The sequence below is a fragment of the Molothrus ater genome, chromosome 6 (assembly GCF_012460135.2).
Source record: "Molothrus ater isolate BHLD 08-10-18 breed brown headed cowbird chromosome 6, BPBGC_Mater_1.1, whole genome shotgun sequence".
Classification (NCBI taxonomy): domain Eukaryota; kingdom Metazoa; phylum Chordata; class Aves; order Passeriformes; family Icteridae; genus Molothrus; species Molothrus ater.
Window position 1 is genome coordinate 12,555,712 of NC_050483.2, and position 13,637 is coordinate 12,569,348.

At 38.4% G+C, this 13,637-nt stretch overlaps 1 protein-coding gene across 1 annotated transcript in view; it reads left to right on the forward strand.

Annotated features, from left to right (window-relative positions):
• Positions 1-1,148: 1,148 nt before the first annotated feature.
• The window catches only part of INSC (INSC spindle orientation adaptor protein), an 87,201-nt gene continuing 74,712 nt past the window's right edge, over positions 1,149-13,637 (forward strand). Inside the window, exon 1 of the mRNA XM_036384545.1 lies at positions 1,149-1,199. The gene's annotated coding sequence lies outside the window, so the exon portion shown is untranslated. The remainder of the gene's footprint in view (positions 1,200-13,637) is intronic.

The following is a 13,637-nucleotide window of genomic DNA, read 5'->3' on the forward strand; positions in this document are numbered from 1 at the left end:
CTCTGTCAATTAAGAGCAATTTGGGGTGGCAAATATCTTGAATGCTGGCTGACTCAGCTTGCACAATGCAGCCAAATAACCAAATAGCAGAATTTCACAAGCAGCTACATCAAAAGCACTCTGCCTCAGTTGGTGACACAAACAGTAATTTCCTATGTAAAGTATTTTCTCTAGGAGTGAGATCCATTGATCCCAGGTTTTTTTTTTTCACATCTAAGAAAGCATAATTTTCCCTCTGTTCCTGTCTCCTTGTCCAAGTGAATCCATTTCCTCTTCTTCCTGAGTCATGGATTAGTCTTTTCCTTCAAATATCTTGCCTTAATTTTCTTTTAGCCGTGTGTGAGTGAAAATGACTTCACCTTTTTTTTTGTAGAATAAATCCTCTGTGATTTTTGTTGTAATGTGCTTTGACCATAGTAGGTAGTGCTCTAATGTAAGAGAGGCTAATTAAAGGAAGGGGGGGGGGGGAAGAGGCAGAATCCTTCCTCTTGTGAAAATTAGGAGTCCTTCTTCTCTCTTGCTTTTTTCCTAGTGCAATAAAGCTTGGATCCATCTCTTGGTCACTAGGTATAAAGAGAAATCATGGAGGAGAAAGACGTGTGCAGCATTTTAAATGTACAAAAAATGAAATTGTCTAATATGGAAGGGTCAAATACTTCAGTAACTTAGTCATCAAGGACCTTTCTGTAAATTCGCTACTTAACAATCGTGAAATCATATTGCAGAATAATTAGGGCTGGAAGGGATCTCACTTGCAATCTTTCTCACAATAACATGAAGAATTACTATAATACTCATTAGATTTTCTCTAGCATTCAAGGTAATATTAAATGAATGAGGCTAAATAATACTAACTCAGAAATGTTCAACCCAGATGGCTCTGCCGGTGCAGCAGTCCAGGATCTTCAGGAATATGCAAACTCTACATTGTTTATCATGTGAAATGTACTTAATGGCCACAGTTAACTGCTGGAGTTGTGGAAAAGGAGACTTCTTATTTGTTTTAATGAGCTCTCTCCACAGGAGAGCAGGAAAATGCCATGCCAGCCTGGGCTGAGGTTGCCTGAGTTTTCCTAGGTTCACTAAATGACTGTTTTCTTTCTAGATTCCAGCCTATGGAGAAGTGCACATGAGAACAGGATAAATATGGCTTTTAAGGGCGAGGACCACTTAGATTCCCTTTCCTTCCCAGTTCAGCGGTAAGTGGTGCACTCTATCATCCAGCTTTGAGTGATTAAATGGTTCTGAGGCAGCAGCTGCACTTTCCTTTGAGGCTCTGAAGATACTTAAAGGCTCATTTTTAAAGCCAGGTAGTATTCCTATGGAATTTATAGAAGGAATGTGGAAATTTGAGATATATTTCTTGAGGCATTTGGAACTTTGTATACCTGGAGTGTGGTAAATCATGGCAGTGTTTCTGCGGCCATCATTTAAAATGGATTGCCATGTTTGCAGTAGCAATATGACAGTACTTACTGGACTGCTTCTTAGTCATGATGGAAATGACTGGAACCCTCTGCACTCTGGGAAGACTGCTGAAAGCTATAAATATGGATTTGTTCAGCATGGTTGACTTTTTTCTGCTGTAGGTATGGTAATGACAGGAAGGCTGTGGTATAACATCTCTGGTTTCTGATACCCTGTTGGGAGTGGAGACATTGGTGATTCTGCTAACCAACAGATTTTTAAAAAATCTGTCTTTTGGTTACCATCTAGTAGCTGTCTCTGTGTAATGTAGTTTTGCTTCTAGCCTAATAGAGGTTCTATGAAAAGAAAAAAAAATATAATAACCTACAGTGATTATGTGTCACAACTGGGTTTTTTTTGTTTATGGGAGGAAGGAGGGTGAGGTCTGCTGAACGCAGGAGTAAAGTCAGAAAAAAATGTAATCAAGTTTCAGTCTTTTTCCTAATCTTCTTCCTTCAGGTCAGAATGCAATTCTTTCTTGTAATTAGCTTACAGTTGTAATTGGCATACTTGGCATACTATCTCAAAATACATGCTTCTTCATGGGTAGTTTGATATTTCTCTACCTTTCCTTACCTCAGTCTTCCAGCAGACACTTTGGTATTGCCATTAAACTCAGAGTCACTGTGACACACCTAAACATATTCTCTTCTGTAAGAAGCACTGTATAGAGATATGCCAAGAACAATGGGGTAGTTAAGAATTACAGTTGTAGAAAACTAGCTGCAAACAGAGCTGAGGGAACAGGTCCTGGGGGTGGCCAAAGGCTGATCCAGGCTGATGGTGCCAAGGTTTTTTTATGATACATAAATGGGGAAATTAGCTGGAGTCTCTCCATGCTAGCAGCTGGAAATGTGGAGTATGAAAAATGCACTTCAGAGGTAACAACAGCACTGAAAAGCACTGAATTTTATAGGCTGGGGGGTTCTAGAAAAGGAAAGTGCCTGTGAGTCAGGTGTGCAGTGTTGAGAGAAGCAAAGCTCTGCCATGTTATGTGAACACAACCACCCTACAAGCACTCTGAACTGCATCTTAGCACAAGAAGGGATTTGGAAAAGTCCCACATAGCAAACATTATGTTTTGACAAAGAGCTGGACTCAGCAGGGGAATTCTCTATAGAGAAATTTAAAAAAAATAAGTACTCTCCCTCACCCACAATAAAATATAAACCTCCTAATTTTTTGTTTGTTTGTTTTTATTTTGAGAAATAAGGGGTTTTCCCCCCCCCCCCTACAGATTAGGGTTATTTCAGATAAAGTCCCTGTAAGAAACAGGCAGACTGAAGTTGTCAGTGGTCAGAAGGGTGAAGGCTCAGAGAACGTTGGAACTGAAAATAAGAAAAAGTGTTTTTATGCTAAGAATTCAGCAGAAGGAACACAGAATGGACTAGATAAAGTTCAGGAACTGTACAAAATGCTCTTTTTAATTGTTAAAAGAAGGAAAAAACCCCAGCATAATAGCTTTTCAAACGAAATGGAATTTTTATGAGTTTAAGTAATTCCTCTGGGTTAGAGAAAGGAGTGATATGGCTCCTATAGGGCATTTAAAAGGATTAAGGGAATTTTCAAAATAACAAGATTCAAATAGTTTTAATTCTTTATTGTTCCTGTATCCAAGGCTAGGATTTATGACTCTCTCAAGATTCCAGTTCATGTTCCTACTCTCTGTAAGAGATGATTGAATTAACTTCTTGGGTCCTGTCACAGGGGAAAGGTAGCTCAAATCCAGCTGAGGTAAATCCTGTGTAGGACCTCAATCATGCCTTGCTTCATGTTGGTCATAATCTTACATCAGTAAAAACAGGCAGGACCTTCAGCAAGAGCATCTGTCTCCATAGGAAAAGTGTACCATAAATATGCAAACAGATTCCAAGTGTTTCCACAGTGGTCACTGGAGTCAACAGTTATTTTGGCTGTAAAAGGAATTTAAAACTGGGGCCTTAAACCAAGTTTCTGTGCCTCATGAATTGTTGTTTACACACTTTCCTTAGATTTTATGGGAAAACACAACTTGTGCTGGAGTCTCTAGAGTACTGAGTCATGGTGTTAATGGTTTTCTAACACACTGTCAGAGCTCCTGTCTCTAATTGACATCTAGACTGCTATGGATACAGTAATTAAAGCTATGCAGTATCCCAAGGAAAAACAATTTATTGTTACAGAAAGTTTTTTTTTTCTATTTCAGTGAGTTAGGAACTTAAGTTATGATTTTGTCTCTTAGGAGAGAAAGCCAATTGGAAATAGATCACTTTTATAAAGGAGTAATTTACTTACTCTCCAAAAGCTGTATTCCCATGTAAAGCACCTTGCAGGACCATAAAAAATTTCTATTCTCATCAGTGAGGGCCAGCTCACTATAGCATGTGAAGTGTGTGTGTATTCCTTAGAAATGAACATAACCCCATTTTGAAATAGCTATTTTTAGTGTAGCTCTGGGAAAATGTCAGTACGCTTTCCTTATCTTTGCAAAATATTATTATAAGGTATTCTGCTTATAAGAGGTAATGAGCTTTAACATTGGCTTTTCCATCTACAATAAAACCTACTTTTCCCTTATGCCCCTGCCTTTCATCCTGTGTAATGAAAGTTCATTGCCCTGCTTGTTTTTGGTGAGTTTAAATTGTAGTTTACACAAGATTTTTTGATTGTATACATGGGGTTTTTTGTACTTTCCATATTGCACGGTAAACGAAACTTAAGAGAGTGCTGAATCTGAAGTCATTCAACCAAAGAGAGGGTACTCAACACCAAAAATGAAATAAGATGCTATTTTGGCTTCTGGGATTGTGTTCAATTCAGGGCTTCAACTGGAGAAATATGGTATAATTAGAATTTGTAAAAAAAAGAATAAATTGTCATCTTTTATCAAAATTAGGTTAAAAAAACAAACCACAATTGTCATCATCAAGTTCCCCTCTTCCCCACAATAAACCTCCCAACCCCAAAACAGCAACCAAGTAAAACCAGAATAAAATTAACAAACTGACAAAAAACCTAATCCTGAGTCAGAAACATGCACTAGTAGTTTATTAAACTAGTTGTGTCTTGGGCTACCTCAAAAGAAGTGGGATGGGGCTTTGAGCAACCTGGTCTGGTGGGAGATATCCCTGCCCATGACAGGTGGGATGGATCCAGATCATCTATTAAGGCTCTTCCAACCCAAGCCATTCCATGATCCCATGAATTGACTAAAATAGCTTGCTGGTTTTCAGGTAGCAAACTAAGGCTACTTCCAGAACTCCAGGAGCATACATGAAGGGCTTGGCTGTTGTAGTGCGTTTTTATACTTTGTAATACTTTGAAGTAGTTTTGTTTTGTATTCCCATATTTTTCCCAAATGGTTTATCCCAGACTGTACCCCCCTCCCTTTACCTGTGTTATCCCTCTCCCTGGATGAGATCATCCCCAAAGCCCCACCCTGCCTCTCTGTCAATCACTCAGCATCCCATCCCCTCCATCCAGAAGTTTCGGTCCAGGTCGTCGAGTGATCAGCCAGAGGCCAGGGGTCAGCCCCCCAAGCCTTGCCCCATACGCTGTCCTATATGTCTATCCCCCAGTACCCATCCCTTAGAGTTACTTATTGGTTGGTAAAATGTTATCTACTTTTGGTTTCCACCTCCCTTTAAATGTGACCTTTGCACATCTCCCGGGGCTCTGGGCAGGAGGCCCCTGAGGTGCAGGAGCTCCTTTGGGACTCCTAATAAAACTTTGGATTAACCCCTGCTCAGAGTCGGCCCTTTCTCTTCTACTGATGTCTCTGGTGTCTCTTCTGCTGCAAAGGCGACCAGCCCAGGTGCCCTCAGCACCCTCGGGGCACACACAGAGAGTGTCTGCCTGCTGTCAGCCCAGGTGCCCTCAGCACCCTCGGGGCACACACAGAGTGTCTCCCTGCTGTCAGCCCAGGTGCCCTCAGCACCCTCGGGGCACACACAGAGAGTGTCTCCCCCCAGCCCAGGTGCCCTCAGCACCCTCGGGGCACACACACAGAGAGTGTCTCCCCCCCAGCCCAGGTGCCCTCAGCACCCTCGGGGCACACACACAGAGAGTGTCTCCCCGCTGTCAGCCCAGGTGCCCTCAGCACCCTCGGGGCACACACAGACAGTGTCTCCCCGTGTCGGGGCTGCCCCCCGGTGTCTGCCGACTCAGGGCCGGCCGAGGGTTCCTGAGAGGCTCACAGAGAGACCGAGACACTGGGCAAAAAGTTTTTTTTTTTTTCACAACTCTGTTCAGTACATTGCTGTGTGCCCAGTGGGGATAGAAGTACTACTTGAAGTGATGCAGAAACCTTTATGGAAATAGAAGGAAAAATAATTGTCTGTATTTGGCATTAGTTGGCATTTAGATAATGTTTGTTGAAAGCTGTGACTTGAAACAGAAGCAAGAAAAATTCAGCATTTTATACTGCAGGAACTGCATTGAATCTGCTTGTTTTTCTGCCTCATCAGGATGACAAATTTGTAGAACTTCATGAAATATATGGACATATGAGATGAAAACCAGATAGGTCTATAGTCCCAGAAGTGAATATTGTTAAAAAAAAAAAAAAAAAAGAAAAACGGGAAAAAAAAACCCTTTATAAAGTAAGAGGATTTCTACCTAATCAGTAGCTGAATAATTTCAGGGATCATTCACATTGCATTTTGCTTCTACTTTTAGAGTTCATGTGGTCTCTATACAGCTGAAAAGAGGTATTTTGGGGGGTAAGACGTGCAGAACCCCTCAATGTGTTTAAGATTGTGTTCTTATGGGGCTGTTAGGAAAAGAATGGATCCATCCATTGGTCTCTCTCTGCAGAATGTCTAAAATTTCTCAATATATGATTTAGTGCTCTGAATCAAAGGCAGTGACTTTTTGTTATCCTGTCATAGAAAGTGAATTCTGACCAAAATATCTGTTTTGTTTTTTCCCCTTGCCAGTGATGTCTTACCCCTTGTGTTCTGCAGGTGATTGGAATCTGTAGGTTTTGATGCCATTGTTCTCCTGGCCCTGAATTCTGGGCAGTGAGTTGTTTGGTTGCATGGCAGCTCATTGAAATGTTTGCTGTTTCATTTTCTCCCTATTTTCTTAGCTATGAATTCCCAAGTGAAGGATTTCTAGGGATGTGACTTCTGTGAATAAACACAAATAAAGGTTGTTCTCTTTTTTTCTCATTTTGGTCTATTTTTCTTTAAACCACCTCAGTTCTTCTTACCTTTCTATTTCCAGTCTGCATGGCTTCTGTAGTTTGTTGCTACATCTGAGTTCTTGTTTTTATTTTTTTTTTAATAGCACTTCTTTTAGTCTTCAATTGTAAGACTGTGCTCCAGTTATAATTAGTCATGAAATCATGTTTAAGTAAAAGTGCTTTAATTGCTTTGTCTGTTCAGGGATGTCTTCTGTAAGTGCTGAATTTGTTCTGTTTCAGTTTCCTACAGTGTTTGCTGCTGATAACTAAGGGTTTGTTCTGTGTTTCTGGCTTTTCCCACCTATGTCTGCAGACTGAACTTCCTGTCTAACAAGAACTCCATGAAAAGCAGAAAATAACATTTCTATTTCTGGTTTTTGTATTGTACAAGCTACTTGCTGTGCATAGGTCTTGCCCTGTCAATTTGAATCCTACATTCCCCTGTGATCAGTTTTATTTGGATTCCATCAGGAACTTTGTTGTTGTGGCTCCATGAAAGTTGTCAGATAAAGAGTGGAAGAAACTCTAGAAGAAAAAAAAACCCAATTTATTTGTAGTATAAGAGCTAGAGCAGAAAATTTTCAGAGTTCCAAGTTCAAGGTTCTTACTTGGTTCTATGAATCGCTGCTTTGAGTTTTTAAAAACCATTTGAGAATTGACTGCTTTCTGGGGAATTGAAAATGTGTTTTGAAATACTTCCTTTTGCAACAGGCTCTAGGAAAAGATTATAACAGAAGAAAGGAGGGTGCTTTGCCAATAATGCAATAAAATTACCTTCTGGTGACAAGAAGTAAAATCAGTTATTGCATAGTTCAAGGCCCTAATGATGTCTCATTTAATGACCTTGTATTCCTTTCCTTTCACTCAGTTTACCCTACAAGAATTCAGCAAATAATTTTATAGCTTCAGAAATGGAGTTCACCTTACTATGAAGTATTTTTGACTTTAGTGATTTATGTTGTACCTGTAACCAAACTGAAAGCTGAGTTGTTTGTATGGAGTTTTGATGGTGGTTGTAAAACAGATTTGTGAATCTGTATGGTTCTTCTGGGAAGAATTTTCAGGCATGCTAGCTGACTAAGTCCAAAGGGTGATGTTAGTAAAGCAGCAACTATTGATTTGCCATCATTTGGAGGCATTCATGAGGAATATGAACTCAACAGATTTTTTCTTTTCCTTTGAATCCATGGGTAAAATATCTCTGTTCCTCTATTCAGGATGTTAAAATGTAGGTCAGCAGTTTAGCTAGCAAGCAGCAAAAATAATTGCTTTTCACTTGTACTTTGGGCATTTTTGGGGTCTGTAAGTCTGCCAGAATTCCAGATATTTCCTAACCTTTTCCTTCCGATAGTTTTATCATTACATCTTTATATTTAGTTATATAATGTTCTGTAGAAATATGTTATACTACTTCCCAGAGCTGTGCTGTAAAATATTGTATGTTTAACTGTAGAAGTCACAAGAGAATTTTGGCTTTTAACCTGAAAGAGATTTGAGTTTGTCCACTATAATAATTGTCAAGTTATGGTGACTTGAAAATGTGAACAAATTGATGAATTTAAACGATCTGTCTGACTGGCCTCACTAGACCTTTCTTTCATTAACTTGATATTTCATATTTGTGGCTTGCTGTAAGTTGGAAAATACTTTTAAAAGATCAAGGACCATCTTTCATCCTTAAAGACAATTAAGATTTTATTCTGAATCCCTCATAAGGGTCAGTAACATTTCATATCTTGTGGCACACAAGCACTGTAAAGAGCTCAAGGTAGTGCTGCTGTAGCCTTTATTATGGAAGAAACTCTGCCTATTATTTTGAGAATGCATACTTTGGAAATGTGGGATTTTGTAGAGGAGGCTCCTCCCTTTTTGTGTCTTAGAGAGAAAGCAGTTGCTGTGTACAGAGTGGATATCTTGTGTTCAGGCTGGGGCGTCCTTTTCAGAAGTTAATTTTAATGAACCCTCAAATTAATGTCTTTGAAATCACAGTGACAGGGCTGTGCCTGAATGTCAGGTTACCTTATCTGCCTTGCATGATTGATAGGTTCTGATTGTATCTTCACAAGTGTTGCATGAAGTTTTTATTGTGACATCGAGTTAGTGATCTTGTCAACTTTACACCCTGTATCTTGCTCTTCTAGCCATTGGTTTATGGCTTTGGCTCCATGGTTTGTGTTTCTCTGCTTTCACTGATGTTAGTGAAACAAAAAATTTTCAAACAATTCAGGTGTTGTTTGTGGTCTTTGTTTACATGAATTCTAATCTTTATCACAGTTATTTTTCCGTAGCACATTTCAGAACAGATGCTGAGCAGGCTAAACATCTGCCACCACTCCTGTTGGAGTTCTCTGTTTTCAGAAGACAGACTTGATGGTTATTTCTATGTTAAATTAAAGACTTTACCTTGAACATGGGAGCCTTTTTTCTGGTTTCTTAATCTAAAAATGTGAATGATGCATTGACAAAAATTCTCTGATTTCCTTTAGTCTACCAAATATTTTTATTGCAATTTGATACTTTTCTGCTTTATGAAGGAAGTAGAGGGATTTTTAGAAATTTAGGATATTTTAAATGTAGTATGAGGATCTCATGGAATTTTTAAAATTGTAAAGTAATTGTATTCATACTGACATGTTAGTAGTTTTAGTCAGAATTTTATTTTGCAATTTTCTATTATGATAATGTACTTTATATTTCACTTAGCATTGACAGTATTCCTTTTTAGTTCACAGATGGTGTCTCATAAATTCTCTCTCTCTCTCAAAAAAAAAGAAAAGAGAAAAAAAGGAAGGGCAAAAGTCAAAACCTGAATCTGTTTAATTTTGGTGCAATGCTAAGTGAAGTACATAGGTATCTTGCTTATTTGCCATACATCCTTTGGAAAAAAAAATCCTAAAACCCTACTATAACCCCTCTTTTGGTCGAGTTGCTGTGCAGTCATGTTATGCTTTTACATAATAGTATTTTAGCCATTGGTAACTTCTAGAAACCACAGTCTTGACTTCTGCATTGTCTTGGTGAGCTTCCTGGTGTTAAATAGTCCTGAACACCAAGTGTGCACTTTCTGAACCCAGAGTATTTGCTGTGGGGGAAGGGACATGCAAAAGGAACCTCTCCTAGCAAAAAAAAACCATATCAAGTTACCCTGGTGGTCTGGTCTTGTCCTGCTCTGAGAATTCGGTCATTCAGGGAAGAACTTGCAAGTTGGAGTCTTCAGGATGGCAAAGTTAAGTAGCATTATCTGTAAACAGTGCATTTTACAAGAAAAACATAGAGCTTGCAGTGTCTAATCTTTGACTTCTTTGCGTTCCAAGTCTTTGTGAACTTTGCAAATTATAGTAAAGACTGTGTCTGTGCTTTTCCTTTTACATAATGAAATTATTAGTTACTTGTTTTACTGAGTCACTTTGACTTTCTATTCAAGTATATATATCAGGTAATCTAAATTTAGTATTCTTGATGGCATAATATTGGAAAAAATAGTAGTTTGGTTTGGTTTTTTTTAAGAAGGGAAGCATATAGGACACCACCTTTGAACTAAAAGAGAAAATTGTTAATGCTAAGGGAGTTAAAAGTGTAAATTTTTATCATAATAGGTAGACTATGCTGAAATCAAATGGCATTCCATGGAACGAAAAGTTCCATAGTTTTCTCTCCTTTTAGCATTTAGGCCATATTGCTGTTGTTATCACATTGGTAATGTAGCTGGAATTATTGTAGTTAGTCCTGGAAGGAAATTAAGGATGAAATCCTGTCTTTTTGCTCAGTATATCCAATATATCTTTCCTGTACAACATTCAAGCTGCTTTGAAGCATTCTATGGACCTTCCCCTTTACTGTACTAAGACAGGGAAAAAAACCAAGTTGCCCTCCTTAACAGAAATACAACTCTTCATGAAACTTGAAAACAATGATCAGACTAATGAAGGGATCCTAAAGCTCAAGGACTCAGGTTCACTGAATTAGTTCTTGACTTATTCTGCAAAAAGATGGTGCTGTGTATATCTTCAAAAGGGCAGTATGGTTTGTTTAAGCTTTGATTTAGCACTAGCTATCATTCCTCCTGATTCTCTCCTGGTCATAATGCTGATTACTCTTCTTGCCTCAGGCAAACCACTTTACCTTCCCTTGTCTTTGTGCTCCACCTCAGCTGGGGAAACACCAAGAAGTCCTTACTAGCCTATCTCCATATATTTTTATTTCAGTGGTTCTTACACAGCACTATGTTATGGGATTGTGTGCTTTGTTCTGCCTGCTGTGGGTGCAGCATCCTTCTGAACTGTGGCAGGTGGGAAATGTTGAATATTACCTAGAAACTGCTTCCAGTAAATGAAAAGAATATGTTTCTGTTCACAAAACCCAGCTTGTTCCTTCCATATGTTACATTTTGTCATCATTTTCACAGTGCTGAGTTCATTAAACTCTCTTTACAACCATGGCCATAACAGAGACTGATGAATAAGTATCTGTGCCTTGGTATTTCTGTGGTGTTTTTCCACAATTAATTTTTTAAAAATTAATTCCTTCATTAAAGGTATTTCAATGGTTTAACTATGGCTTGTCTGTTCAGCTGTTTAGGATAAATACTAGTACCATACTGTGTTAAATACAGTATTTTTCTCTTCAGTTTATGTTTCCTGGTAATGTCTTCCTTATTTAGTTGCCTGGTCTCTCTTAATCTGGTTCACTGTTGCCTGGGGATGGTTGGGAGGATCTTGTAATCAGTTGTTCAGTAGCCTGTAATGAGCAAATTTAAAAAAGCTATAAGGATCATGTTTCAACTTTGTAAATATTTTTCTTTGTTATTTTCTCTTTTTGACAAATAATATAATGATCTTAAAAAATGTGCTGGTTGGTGTGACCCCATTTCTGGTCTCATTAAATTGGCTTGTGTCTGTTAGTGGCTGGGTTTATGAGCTCATATTAACCCTGAGGGATTTGGAGTGCAAACAGGAATTTAATATTAAGCTGAAGTGTGACTGTTAACAATTCCCGTTGTTTTGTTTTTCTTCTCACAGTATTTCAGAGATGTGGTAAAGTGAAAATATATATACACACACATAAACATACATATTGCTTTATTTAGGGAAATATACATGAAGGACTATATGTAATATTTTACTTGTTTCTAAAGAAACCACTTTTAATTGTCCTGCATATGTAAACTATGCTTCAGGTATTTGAATTTTGCATTTTGCTAATTGTTGATACTTTATTGTTGAATTGGTCTGGAACTATAGAACATTGGTCCAATTTGGTCAATTTGGAAGTATAGAAAATGTCTACATCAAGAATATAATATTCTCTTCAGCTAAGGTTATGGAAATATTTTTTCAATATCTTAAATGTCAGCAGCACTGATGTCAGGATAAAGATTAAACAAGAGCAAACCAGGGAAAAGCTGAGAAAATTATCAAAGTAAAAAAGGAAGAACTAGGTAATGGTATCCAAGTAACTGAGGCTGTTCAATGGGTGACACCATGGCTGAAAGCAAACTTTTGGGAAGTGCTATAGAGCAAAAAATATCTTGTTCAGTATCAGCTGTGCACAAATCAGAAGTCTGATGTATTGTGTGTTACACAACTTAACTCTGGGATAACTGTGGTAGTGGGAAGGGATGAAAGCAAAGGGCAGGCAAATACTCTAATTGGAAAGCAGAGAAATCCACTAATGATGTGTATTCAGGTTGTTAACCTTGCTTGCCAGGATCCCAGAGTAAGGGAGCCTTCATTTGTTTGTAGGCTGACTTGAATTCTGGGCCAGAGATTCTTATGCTTTGTGCCATTCATGCAAAATGACACTTTTACTTTATTTTTGAAACTTTGAAAGTTTAAAGTTTAAATTCCAAGTTTCAAATTGAATTCACTTTAGTATTTTAAGTTAATATTTCAAGCCTAAAATTTGCTATGCTGGCCTGTCTTTGAGGCTTAAAGGAAGTGGTCTTCTGAATATTGCAAGTATCCAGTCTGCAGCAGTGAAGAGCCCTTTATTCACAGGTGTTTGAGTTGGTTTCTCAGTCTTGAGTCCTCAGACTTCCAGATTCCAAGTAACAATCCTTTACAGCTACTATTGTTTAACACTTTCTTATAGTCCGGTGCACTCAGCAGGAAGCTGGGGAGAGAATTATGGAAGAGCCATATATCTGCATAATTTTATGCCATTTTGACAGAAACTTCTCTCAATAGTGGGTCAGGCACAAAGCTAATTTTTTTCCCTCTCATTTAGAAGCAAACAAACTTTCCTCAAGCCTGTCTTCCTGTGGCACAGTCCCTATGTGGAGGCGTAAGGGCTGTGTTTATGTCGTGAGGGTGAATCAGGAAGCCATTAGATGGGAACACCCATCTAAGCTGGCTTAGTCTAACCCCCTATTGCTCTTGGCCAAAGTGTCAGGAGCAACCTGGAAAGCAATCAGCTGTTACTGCCAGGGGAAAAAAAGATATTTTGTCCTGCTCCAAAGGGCTGGAATTGTACTGGACGTTCTCTGTTTAACTGCTGGATGCGAGGTTGATCTCAGTAACTTTGAAATTTTTTTTTTCCTTGGTAAAATGTGCAAACAGTCCAACTGACTGAACTGCTGCACAGCTGCCCTGCTGTGAAAGAGGAGGTATTTTAAAATGCACATTGGTCCCACTATTGTTCTACTGCAGTTCTGCTTGCTGCAAAAGCAAGGTGCTCAGTCAATGCTTAAATTGAAGATTTTTTTACTACTTAAGGTAACAGCTTGATATAATTTTAAATACCTCAACACATTCCACAACAATCTTGATGGATTTTCCAGCGTCTAAGAAGTGATACTGCTCTTTGCTCGCAAATTAAATTTCAGTGTGTGTATTTATGTGTTTGTGGAAGAAACAGGGAAGCTTTTTGGACAGTTCTGATGTTTTTTCAATTAAAATTTAGGTCAGCATTTTCTATGCTTTTAATTTGACACAGAATAGGGATGTATATGGCATACATTAATATACTGGTTGTAGTGCAAAAGCACAGAAAATTTGATTTCAGCTTA